Source organism: Microcaecilia unicolor, chromosome 3 (assembly GCF_901765095.1).
Source record: "Microcaecilia unicolor chromosome 3, aMicUni1.1, whole genome shotgun sequence".
NCBI lineage: Eukaryota > Metazoa > Chordata > Amphibia > Gymnophiona > Siphonopidae > Microcaecilia > Microcaecilia unicolor.
In genome coordinates this window covers 202,667,374-202,679,872 of record NC_044033.1, presented here as the reverse complement: position 1 = coordinate 202,679,872, position 12,499 = coordinate 202,667,374, and the positions used below count along the sequence as shown (strand labels likewise).

At 46.1% G+C, this 12,499-nt stretch overlaps 1 protein-coding gene and 1 long non-coding RNA gene across 2 annotated transcripts in view; both read left to right on the top strand.

The window, feature by feature from the left end:
• Positions 1–12,499, top strand: part of SYDE1 (synapse defective Rho GTPase homolog 1) — a 63,832-nt gene that overhangs the window by 29,043 nt on the left and 22,290 nt on the right.
• On the top strand, positions 2,685–12,174 carry LOC115466119. The gene is made up of 3 exons (XR_003941503.1): positions 2,685–2,755; positions 5,563–5,565; positions 12,151–12,174. It is a non-coding gene; the product is annotated as an uncharacterized LOC115466119 (long non-coding RNA).

The window sequence follows — 12,499 nt, the reverse complement described above, 5'->3', positions numbered from 1 at the left end:
TTCCAGCCTGGTAAGTACCATGCGATCCCTGTTGCTTCACCCTCTGTGGTGGTCCAGCTGCTTTACTCCTTGTTTTAAGTCCCTGAAACATCAGTCCTTCTGGCTTCCCTTTTACCCAAATGTGTCTCAAGTAGGGCCTCCTGAAAAAGAAAGTTATTTTCCCCTTTAGCAAATCCTTGGTCAAGTTCACCCAGGGCTGGCTCAACCATTATGCAAGACTAGGTAGTTGGCTAAGGCAACAGCTTCTTGGAGGCAGCAGCTGCAGTGAAAGTAAAATAAGGACCCTGACAGAACTCAAAGAACCCCCCCCCCCCAGCACACACTTTAACCTGTATTTTCATAGGATGTCTGTGTGACGATCATCACTATTGGAGGAGTTGCAGACTACAGGGCTGAAAGCTAATTGAGAGTGAGGGGGAGGTGTAGGGCTGTTGTAAAAGCAGTTAGCTTAGTGGGGTTTAAAAAAAGGTTAGGTCAGCTTCCTAAAAGAAAACTCCATAAGCCACTATTAGGATGAACTTGGGAAAATCCACTGCTTATTTCTAGGATAAGCAACATAAAATGTATTGTACTGTTTTGGGATCTTGCCAGGTACTTGTGACCTGGATTGTCCACCGTTGGAAACAGGATGCTGGTCTCGATAGACCTTTGGTCTGTCCAGTATAACAAAACTTATGTTCTTGTGAAGGTTAGCCTAGGTGCCCACCTTTTTGCATTGGCTCAGAGTTCACCAAAGGGAGCACCACGGACTTCTTTACCCATAGAAAATGGAAGAGCTTCATGGGGATCCGGCATTTGTAAGTTAAAAAAAACATCTTTGAAACAAAAGGAGAGAGACAGAAATGGGACAACTGCGATTGTGGCTCCACGTGCATTCGCCGTATTTCTGCCTGTGTGTTCAAGAATTTTCCTATATTGTTCATTGGTCAAGAAACTTTCGCCACATGGGCCTTCGTTCTGTGGATTTTCATCCCCACTTCCGCCCCAAATATTTCTCTGCAGAGCTGGTCTTAGCAATTGTGAGGCCCTGTGCAGACCAGTTCAATGGGCCCCGCCTGCCCGTACCCGCACCCACCACCATAAGCTATAAGTTAACAGTTTAAAAGGAGGTTTAGAGCTTTCGGAACCGCATCTCAACCAATACCTTGATCTGCGTCCACCACGTTTCAGTAGAGAGCAGCAGCAGCAATTTTCATATCCCATCAGCTACCAAGCCCAGAGCCTCCTTGCTGCTGCATCCTTGCATCCTGCCCTTGTGGAAGCAGGAAGTGACATCAAAAAGGGGCGGGACGCAGTAGCGAGGAGGCTCTTGGCTCGGTAGCTAACAGGATATGAAAATCGCTGCCACTACCTGATGGCTCTTTACTGAAATGTGGATGCACTTTGTATGGAGCAGGGAGGTGTTTCGAGACAGGAGGACAGACGTGCCAGAGATGCGGGGCCCCTAGGAGCGCAGGGCCCTGTGCGACCACCCCTGTCGCCCCTGCTTAAGACCGGCCCTGTTTCTCTGTGCACTGCTAAATTAGCCGTGAGGTTGGTTGATTTCAGGTTTAACTCCCGGCCACCTTTCGGATCTGGCCTGAGGTGATTCAGAAATGAAGTCCATGATTCTTGAAACATTCCTCTTCTTGCTGTTCCTTCACCTTTGCGGGACAAGTTGATTGTGACTCAAAATTGGAGACAGGTTCTGTACCAACAAACGAAGGATGATGCTGGGTGTGGAGAAAGGTTGATACAGAGCAGTAACATGATTTATCAATCTTATAGGAAGCTGCAGGAGTTAGCAGACACTTGAATATCATTAGGGGAAGAGAGAGAGAGCAGGAGTGGGCAATCATGGCCCTCAAGGGCCACAACTCAAAGTGACGAAACAATGCAGCAAAGCGTTGGTTGCGGCCAGAAGGATGCCAGGCTGTGTAGAGAGGGGTATAACAAGCAGAAGAAAGGAGGTGTTGATGCCCCTCTACAAGTCGTTAGTGAGGCCCAACTTGGAGTATTGTGTTCAGTTTTGGAGGCTGTATCTTGCTAAGGACGTAAAAAAGATTTGAAGCGGTTCAGAGAAAAGTGACGAAAATGGTATGCGGTTTGCGTAGCAAGATGTACGAGGAGAGACTTGATGACCTGAACATGTATACCCTGGAGGAAAGGATAAACAGGGGTGATAGGACACAGACGTTCAAGTATTTGAAAGGTATTAATCTGCAAACAAACCTTTTCCGGAGACTGGAAGGTGGTAGAACTAGAGGACATGAATTGAGGTTGAAGGGAGGCTGACTCAGGAAGAATGTCGGGACATATTTTTTCACAGAGAGGGTGGTGGATTCTTGGAATGCCCTCCCATGGCAGGTGGTGGAGATGAAGGCCGTAACAGAATTCAAAAATGCACCGGATAAAACGCAAGAATTCTGTTTAGAAGGAATCGATCCAAAGAAGCTTAACGCAAAGTAGGTGGCAACACTGGTAATTGGGAAGCAAAGCCAGTGCTAGGTGGACTTTAACGGTCTGTGCCCTGATCGTGGCCTGGATACATATGGATGGGCTGGACTGGAACTTTTCAAGGGCTTCGATAACATCTTCAGAAGTTTTAGAACAAGGACAGAGCCGGGCAGACCTCTACCGTCTATGCCCTGAAAATGGCATGAACAAATCAAGATCAGGTATACATCACCTCATAACTTTACGTAATGAGTTTATCTACTCGGGCACAGTGGATGGACCGTGCAGGTCTTCACCTGCCGTCGTCTACTAGGTTACTGTTGGTTTTTCAAGCTTCCCACAATGAATATGCATGAGATTGATTTGCATATACTGCTTCCGTGTATGCAAATATATCTCATGCATATTCATTGTGGTGATCTTGAAACCCCCAACTGTGTTGTGGCCCTCGGACTGTAGTGGCCCACCCCTGGGGTAGAGAGTTTCTTAGCTTAAACTGCAGGCTGATTTGGTTACACTTCCCAGCTAAGGACAGATGGATAAGGAGCAAAATCCTTCCAGTGGTAAAGCTTGTGCAGCCGCCAGCTGGGAGACATTCGTGGCTAGAGCAGTGGTAGGCAGGAGCGACCAAGCTAACTGAATGGGCCAAATGATTTCTTTTCTGCCAACATCTGTTATGTTACTATGATCTGACAAGGGGGAAGGTATTGGCTGAGAATGTCAAGAGAAAAAAAAAAAAGCATCCTAAGCATGAGACTCCATGTTCTCTCTGCAGTAGCCAAGGATGTAAAATTATCATTAATCAGTAAACTGAGCAGAAGGGAGTTAGAGAATAGCCAAACAGTCATCATATTTACCCTGATGAATGAATGAATTATCATATAAGGCCAAGGGTTTAAAATCTTAGGTAAGACAAGGGATGGGGAGGGAGAGGCAGCCACCACCTTACAATCTAAGCTAATTGAAGCTATCTCTATTATAGGATGCTGGTTGCAGGCCTTGTAAACTGCTAAAACTCTGGGGAACTTCATGCTAATTGTTCTGAAATAATATTTAGGGTCAATATTTTCTTACGACCTCTTCCATAGCTCAAGAATTCTTCCATATCTGGAATTAGTTTTAAGTTCCAAACATTAAAATCACATGGCCATAGCCCTGGATAGTGGATTGGGGCTGTTGAGTGATTCGCTCCCCTCCCCCTCTGTTCCTGGAAGGGAGGCGTATTTTTTTTAAGTCGGTTATGTTTTCTGAGCTTATTTTCCACCCCCTCATCATCTTTCTAGTCTTTACTAGTTCCTGCATTTTTTTTCCACGTGAAACTGGGGGCTAAACTGTATCTTCCAGGAATACCAGAAAGCCCAGGGTCAGGGTAAAGTCTGCTAGTGACAGACCAACTCAGCCAGGTGCCGCAGGTTAAAGCCCCAGAGGTACCCTGTGTGGAGACCAGGAAGGTTGCCTTCCCTGGCCAGGGGAGCACTTTGGACAGCAGGTGCCCCTTATGGCTGTACCCTGCTCTCCATGCCTGGAGGGCAAGAATCCCCCCTCCCCAGTTCTACAGTCAGCAGTACCCATTGCAAAGCTGTGGAAGCAACACCCTGGTCTCCCTGGCAGAAGGGATGAATTGCCCCCCCCCCCTCCCTGGTTAGCTGTGCAGCCATTGCCATGCTCCTAAAAGTGACTGCGGTGCCCTGTGCCCCTAAATCTGACCCTGAGTGGGTCTGAGAGATGGCAGTGTGTATGGGAGGGGGGGGGCTAATTTTCTCACTGAAACCACAGGCATTCTAATATTATAACCAACAGGACAAGCTCACTCCCCCCCCCCCCCTATTTTTTCTAATTTCTCTTTGGGTATAGCAGGAGGGTTGTTTGGGGGGGGGGGGGAGGTGCTTTTGTAGTCTATGAATGGCTCTCCCTCCCTCTCATAGCACTTGGCTTTGACTCACTGGCTCTGCCAACAGAAATCCCTGACCACCTTCTCACTTCTAAAATAGGGAGAAACACACAGCCCAGCAGGAATGTGCCTTTAGGAAGGTGGGGGGGGGGGGGGGGGGGGCGGAGGAAGTGGTCTGGCTGCTGTAGCTGGGTGGTGTAAACTTTACAGTCAGGCAGCTGGGAGCTCTTTCACAATTTAGAGAAACACAACCCTCTCCCCCCTCCCCAATTCCGGACTCCTAGACCAACGGGGGAAGCAGAAGGAAGGGGTTTTCTACCTAGATAGGCCAGGGTACCCAAACCCGGACAGACATTACTGTGTTCTGTGCCAGTCTGTGATACTTTTGAAAGGACCCAGAGAAGAATTAGCCAAAGATAGTGATACACGGGGAGGAGGGACTGTCTCCCCTCTGCTATGATTGAGTCCTGGATGTCCAAGTGAAACAGTACCCCGGTGACATTCTTGCACATGCAAAACTGTATCCTGAATTCTTCATGTGAGGGAAAACAAGTTCAGCTTGTAACTGACAATCAGTGATATATATAGCAGGTTTTATTTATTTATTGGGATTTATTAACCACCTTTCTGATGTGATTCAGCCAAGAAGGTATACAGCAGGTACAGTTTAACCTAAAACTTACAATTTTGTTAACAGGATAACAATAGTAAAATAACCAAGAATAAACATAAATACAATAAACTTGAAAACAGTAAATTGAAACCCAATAATAGAACTATCATGAAACAGTAGCAAAAATATACACATTTAACAGCACTGGAATTCAAATACCAGAGATATAATACTAATGATACACCTAATAAGCAGCATTAGAACATTCAACTAACATTGATTTGATGCTAAAGATTTTCTACAATACGGTTACCATATAGCTGAGGGACCAAGAGCAGATATATGATGGCAACAAGATGCAAGGCACAGAGCAGTTTGGATAATTTGATGGTAAGCTAAACTCAAGGCAAGTTCTTTGTATAGTTAAGCAAGAGATAAGGAACTGATCTAAGTTACAGTGTGTGTTGCAAGCTAGTCCAGGTGCAGAATGGGTGTATTAGTTAGTCACCCTATCTATTAAAGGTTTGGGAGAAGAGCCAGGCTTTCACCTACTTTCTGAAGTAGGTTATCAGTTCATGTGTTATATCATACATTGTCCTAGGTGAGATTTGCTGTATCATAGATGGTCAGATACAGGCAGAATGTGCTACATCACTGATTCTTACAGGAAGAGTGCACTGTTGCACAGGGCCGCCGAGAGACTAGGCTGGGCCCGGGGCAAGGCCGCCCCGTCTCCGCCCCCCCCCCCCGCCGCTGCCGCCCTCCGTTGCTCCCCCTGCCGCCCCCGTTGCTCCCCCCGCCGCCCCCGTTGCTCCCCCCGCTGCTGCAGTCCCTGGTCTCTCCTGCCTGCCTCCACGGCGCTCCGGGCCCCCTGCATTCAAGGCAGCAGTTGCAGATCGCCTCTCTTCTGGCCTTCCCTCCCTGTGTCCCGCCCTCGTCTGGTGTAATTTCCGGTTTCTGCGAGGGCGAGACACAGGAAGGGAAGTCCCGAAGGGAGGCGACCTGTGGCTGCAGCTTCAAATGCAGGGGGCCCAGAGCTGATGAGGCAGGCAAGTGAGACCGGGGACTGCAGTGCCAGCAGCCTGGCCCGGGGAATTTTGTCCCTCCTGCCCCCCCCCCCCTCTCGGCAGCCCTGCTGTCGCATTGATTCTCAGTGTGTTATGTCACATTGTTACAGGTGAAACCTGCTGTATCTCTTATAGTCAGTTAGTGTGTGTGTTTATTTATTTATGCATTCTTATATCCCACTATTATCCAAAAACGAGTTTCGGTTCAAAGTGGCTTACAGTTTATGTTTTGGTGGAGTTACAATAGTGTTGTGCAGTGTGGAGAGGGCTTCTATAGTTTGTGTGGTTATTCATAGAGTTTTTGAAGAGAGAGATTTGAAGAGGAAAAGGTAGTCACAGCTGTTGTGTTCAGTTGTACAGTTTGGTGATGTTTTTGAAGAGGTAGATTTGAAAGGAAGGCAATGATATCTTTGTGATTAGCTGTAGAATTTTTTTGAAGAGGTAGATTTTCATTTCTTTTCTGAATTGGAGGAGATTTGTGATGCTTCTTATGGTTTTTGGTAGTTTCTGTTTTCTGGGCTGGCATTTCTTGAGGATAGTTCAATCATGTTAAGCATATATTCGGGTGCTATTCCAAATAGTATCTTTGAAGATGCTCACTTTGAAAAATATTCTTGCCTTGACTGGTAGCCAATGTAGTGTTTTAAGCAGTGGGGTTGCTCCTTCATATTTTGATTTCTTGAAAATCAGTCTTGCTGCTGTTTTTTGGACTGTGTGCAGCAATTTTAGTGTGTTTTCCTTGCACCCTATGTATGCTGCATTGCAGTAGTCTAGTTGCAATAGTATTGTTGATTGGACCAGTATCCGGAAAGATTGTCTAGGGAAATAATCTCTTATTCTTCTCAGTTTCCATAGTGTTCTGAAGCATTTTGATGTTACTGCTGATATTTGATTGTCCAGTGTTAGATGTTTGTCAAGAATGATTCCTAGTATTTTAAGTTGTGTTTCGATGTGGTATGTTGGTTGGTTGATTGTGAATTTTGGTAGGATGTAGGGTTGTGTGGGCTGGTTAATACTAGGAATTTGGTTTTGTCTCTGTTCAGTTTGAAAGTTGTTGCCCATTCTTCCATGCGGTGCAATCTTTTTTTTAATTTTGTCTTGTATGTTTGTGATATTGTTTTGGAAGGGTGTGAAGATGGTGACATCATCTGCATATATAAGGGAGTTGAAACCCATTAATTCCAGTGGGTTTTTTTTTTTTAGTGGCGCCATCATTACTTTGAACAGTATTGGTGATATTTGTGATCCCTGTGGTACCCCGCACTCAGAGATCCATGAGGTTGATGTTTGGTTGGACATCTTTACAATGTAGGATCTGGTCTTTTGGAAGCCATTGAACCATGTTGCCTCTGAACCGCTGATTCCTATGTTGTCGAGGTCATTAGTGTGGTGTGGTCTACTAGGTCAAACACACTTGACATATCAAATTGTAGTAGTAATACGTTTTGTCCTTGGCATATTATGCTTCTGAATGTTGTTATTAGGGTGGTTATGACCATTTAAGTGCTGTGTTATGGTCTGCAACCTGATTTGGATTTATGAAGAATTGAGAACTTTGTCAAGTATTCCGTTAGTTGCTGTGTTACTAGACCTTCCATCGTTTTGGTCGGTAGTGGTATTGAGGCTACTGGTCTATAATTTGTGATGTCACCGATCTTGCTGGTAGTGTATTGGGGGATGTGTGTGAATACTTTGTCATCTTTGCCTGTTGGAAATTGACCTCTTTGAAACATGTATGTGATGTGTTTGGTGAGGTACTCGATGAACCAGTCTGGTGGGTTTTTCATCATGTAGTTGGGGCTTTTGTCAAGTAGGCAGTATGCATGCATGTGTTTTGTCAATAGTTGAATTGTTACAGCAGGTTTCACATGTATTGCTTGTTACTGGCTGTATCCTTGATTCTCAGATCCGGGCAGGATTATTACAAGAAAAGATGCTACATCGCTGAATTGTTACAGGTGAAACATGCTGTATCACTGATTGTCAGGTACAGTCAGGATTATCACTGATTGTCACAGGAAAACAGTGGGTGTGTAACTCTGATATGAGCGGAGCTTGGTTTGTCCCTGATTTGTCACAGGCGAAAACAATGTTACACAGCCCCAGCTGTAACAGGCAGTCAGCTACACCTGCATGGTGTAGGAAAGACTGCTACCTGCTGTGTCTAGAGGAATAACAGCTTGATAGGGAAAAGCAGCTTCCCTGTGGGAGATGCCCCTGGCCGAGAGCTGAGGAAGAGTCCAACAGATGTAATCTATAGCTGTCCAACAATGTGGTAGCCATAGTGACTGACAACAGAGTCACCACAGCAAACTGTATCTATTTATTTACTAAAAAAATGTTTATATACCACTAATAGATACCAGCCTGTTCAATGCAGACTACAATGAAAACATACATAATATATCAACTAAGACAAAATTAAAATGTTAATGGGACTTGATATACCGCCTTTCTGTGTTTTTTGCAACTACATTCAAAGCAGTTTACATAGTATATACAGGTACTTATTTGTACCTGGGGCAATGGAGGGTTAAGTGACTTGCCCAGAGTCACAAGGAGCTGCAGAGGGAATTGAACACAGTTCCCCAGGATCAAAGTCTGCTGCACTAACCACTAGGCTGGGATTCTGGAATCTTGCTATTCTTTGGGATTCTACATGGAATGTTGCTACTCTTTGAGATTGTGCCTGGAATCTTGTTAATGGGACTTGATACACTGTCTTTCTCTACTTTTGCAACTACATTCAAAGTGGTTTACATAGTATATATGGTACTTATTTGTACCTGGGGCAATGGAGGGTTAAGTGACTCACCCAGAGTCACAAGGAGCTGCAGTAGGAATTGAACCCAGTTCCCCAGGATCAAAGTCCGCTGCACTAACCACTAGGCTACTCCTCCAGAAAACAGAACCACCACACACTCAACAAGTATAACAGAAGTTACCCAGTTCCAGGAGGGAGATTTTAGGCTAGTACTGGATTTCTGCTAGCATCATCCTAATGCATTACCGGACCTGCAGCACTGATTTCAATGGATGCTTTAGGATGTAAGTTTTAAAAACAGGATTGTCCAAAAAAGTCTGTCTTCTGGAATGGGGTAACTTGCCAGCTCTGCTTCCCTCCTACACTGCTTTAGTGGGACCAATGCTTCCAAGTTACCCAGTTCCAGGAAGGAGATACTAGTCCAGTCCTGGATTTCTGATGACCCCATCCTGCAGCAATGAATAAAATATGGAACCCTGGGCAGACTGGATGGGCCATGTGGTCCTTTATCTGCCGTCATTTTCTCTGTTTCTATGCAACCACGCTGTTTTGGGATGTAAGTTCAAATCCAGGACTGGCCAAAAGGTCCGAAAGTCTCTCTGCTGAAACGGGGTAACTTGGTAGCAATGTGAGGATTTGATCAGTCTTTGATCTTTCAGTTAAGTCTGTCAACCAAAGGGCTTGATGCCAAATTACAATTTGGGGGTTTTATTAATGTGGCTGCCTGTCCATGAGAAGCTGATCCGTAACCACCACCTCGTACCTCATGGGTCACCGTACGGCTCTCCAAAAAAGCAATGGCTTCTCATTACTACGGCCTGAGTTGGATTGGGCTCAGTGGTCTGGAAGTGACAGACTCATCTGTGTTCAAATTCCTTCTTGCTGTGTCTGTGAAAGAAACTCTCAGCTTACAAAACGAAAATAACTAGAAAGCCGATGAGACATTTTTAGTAAGGCTGATGAACATTTAAAGATAACGAGCATTTGAGATTGCCAAGGTCCCTCAAATGCAAACATCTGCTCTGATAGCAGACCTGGCACTGGGGAAGCGTAATTCCAGTTTACCGGCCCCCCTCGGCCACCTGTCCACGAAAACTGGCCGCCAAGTTGGGCTTTATTATGCTTGCTGTTGACGAATGGGTCACTGGATTTCTTCTGGCCTGCTTAAAGGTGAGGGGGTGGGGGTGGGAAGGAAAGTCTTTGCTGGTAGGAGTGTATTTTTAGCCTTGACTAATTCATTCGAGTCACTTCTGATAATTTCACAAATCTTGTCCTGGCATTGGACCTAAGATCTAGAACGCCAAATTGTTGTTGATGTGTTGATCATTGGACCAACATCCAGTGCTCACTTACAGAACCAGTGCTGGAGTCCCCGGGGTGGCAGGTGTGCTGGCGGCCATGTCCTCTTCCTGTTTTCAGTGGTGGAATGGAGAAGGCGAGACTGTCGGGACCTCCTGGGTTTCGTTGCGAAGATGGTCCCTCGTTGAGTTTTCCTTAGGGGAGCGAGACCCGGCCTTCTGCCTCTGGCACTCGCATGGTGCTGGCATTCTCCTGCATGTTCCCTGAAGGGTGGGGGAAGGAGACCACACGATGGACAAGGCAGGACAGCTGTATGGTCCGTTACTCTGAGGAACACTTGTGACCAAAATGGAGCAGCTGCTCCTCGGATCAGTCCAGCTGTGGCTTTGTGAATTCTTCTGATAAGGGAGGAGGAAAAGTGTCCTGCTTACAACACCCAGACTGTGAGCGAAATCCAGGGACACGAATTCCAGATTTTCTTCTGTCACTGACTCAGTGTGTAAACCTTCAGACAGTCATTTGATCTCCCTGTGCTTCTGTTCTAATCCTCAGCTCTTTCGCTGACTCTGCGTGTTTGACCTTGAACGGGTCAGTTCCTCTTGCTCTGCCCTTGAGTTTGACCTTAATACACTCTTCACTTTAGACCTTCCTGTAAATAACATTTGGCAGAAAGCGTTCTAAAAATATCTTACAAATAAGGCATTGATAGATAAATCATGGAAGGGGGGAGAGGACGGTGGTTAGGAATCAGCTCTGGGACTTAAAAAAAAGCACTTAACCTCCTAGCGTCCAGCTTGGTGCTGGGAATCTGTGATGGGGAGTCAGAAACACCAGGAATGGATTCCTGTCTCCTGTTTTCATCCTCTTTGGGTGGTATCTCTCTCTCCCCTCCGAAAGCACTGCAGCTGCCTCTCGTGTAATAAACTTGAACATAAACACCATTTTCTGCACAAAGGGACCTTGTTCTTACACCAGGACCTGGAAGCGCGGGAGGAGAGAGAGAAGAGAACCAGTCCAAGTGTTATAAAAGGAAAGACGTTGTAGCATTTCATATCCGCACTGTGAACAACAGGAAATCCAGCTTGGCTCGGAGTTCCAGCAGCTGTGTTTGACCCTTGATGATCCACCTCCGAGGCCTTCGAGGCCTTCGCTGGACTCAACTTGTCCACTTCCTGTTCCTGAAAGAGCCTTGATAGAGGCATCTTCAGTGGGCTTTGGATATTTGGTGGTACTTGAATGGTAGTGGAGGAGTGGCCTAGTGGTTAGGGTGGTGGACTCTGGTCCTGGGGAACTGAGGAACTGAGTTCAATTCCCACTTCAGGCACAGGCAGCTCCCTGTGACTCTGGGCAAGTCACTTAACCCTCTATTGCCCCAGGTACAAATAAATACCTGTATATGTAAGCCGCATTGAGCCTGCCATGAGTGGGAAAGCGCGGGGTACAAATGTAACAAAAAAAAAAGTTGTAAGATGGGCCATGCATTTGGGGGGGGGGGGGGGGAGAGAGATGCAGGGTGCTGAGAAGTGACTGTGGCTCCCCCCTATCCCAGCCTCCCTGTTGCTTGCCAGCTAATACCCCTAGGTCTTGGAATCCTGTATGTTTCACATGAAAAAATTTGTGGGGAGGGGGGAAGCATGAATAGAGGTCTTTCCTTATCTCACTGGCTTGGAACTGGGCTTCTGGGGGGGGGGGGCACATTGGTCATCCCCAGCAGAGCTTTGCACATAATTCTGTTCTTAACACGGAGATCACATGGTTAGTTTGGGATGGTCGGCAGACTGGATATATGGTACCCTGGATACTGTAGAATAAATTGGAAATAAGTGAGATCTGGATACAACAGAATGAGCTGGAGATTTGACACTTTGGAAATGGAAAATGGATTAAAGATGTGGTAAACTCTGGAATTCGTTGCAAGAGAACGTGGTAAAGGCGGTTAGCTTAGCTGAGTTTAAAAAAGGCTTGGATGGCTTCCTAAAGAAAAAGTCCATAGACCATTATTAAATGGACTTGGGGAAAATCCATTATTTCTGGAATAAGCAGTATAGAATGTTTTGTACTTTTTGGGGGATCTTGCCAGGTATTTGTGACCTGGATTGGCCACTGTTAGAAACAGGATGCTGGGCTTGATGGACCTTTGGTCTTTCCCAGTATGGCAATACTTATGTACTTATGTTAGGGTCATAGCCAGACACTCAATTTTGGATGGGCCTGGGCCCAAGATGGGTGGGCAGAAGAACCCTGCCCCATCCCACAGGTGATTTAGTCTCTCTTTCTCTCACCTGCATGCCATATCGTCTCTCAAACATCCTCCCTCTCCCGCATACCTTTTAAATAGCAGATTTTCACGGGCAGCGAGCAGCAACTAATACACACTGCTCATGTTGGCCCCACAGCCTTCCCACTGATGCAACTTCCTGTTTCCGCAT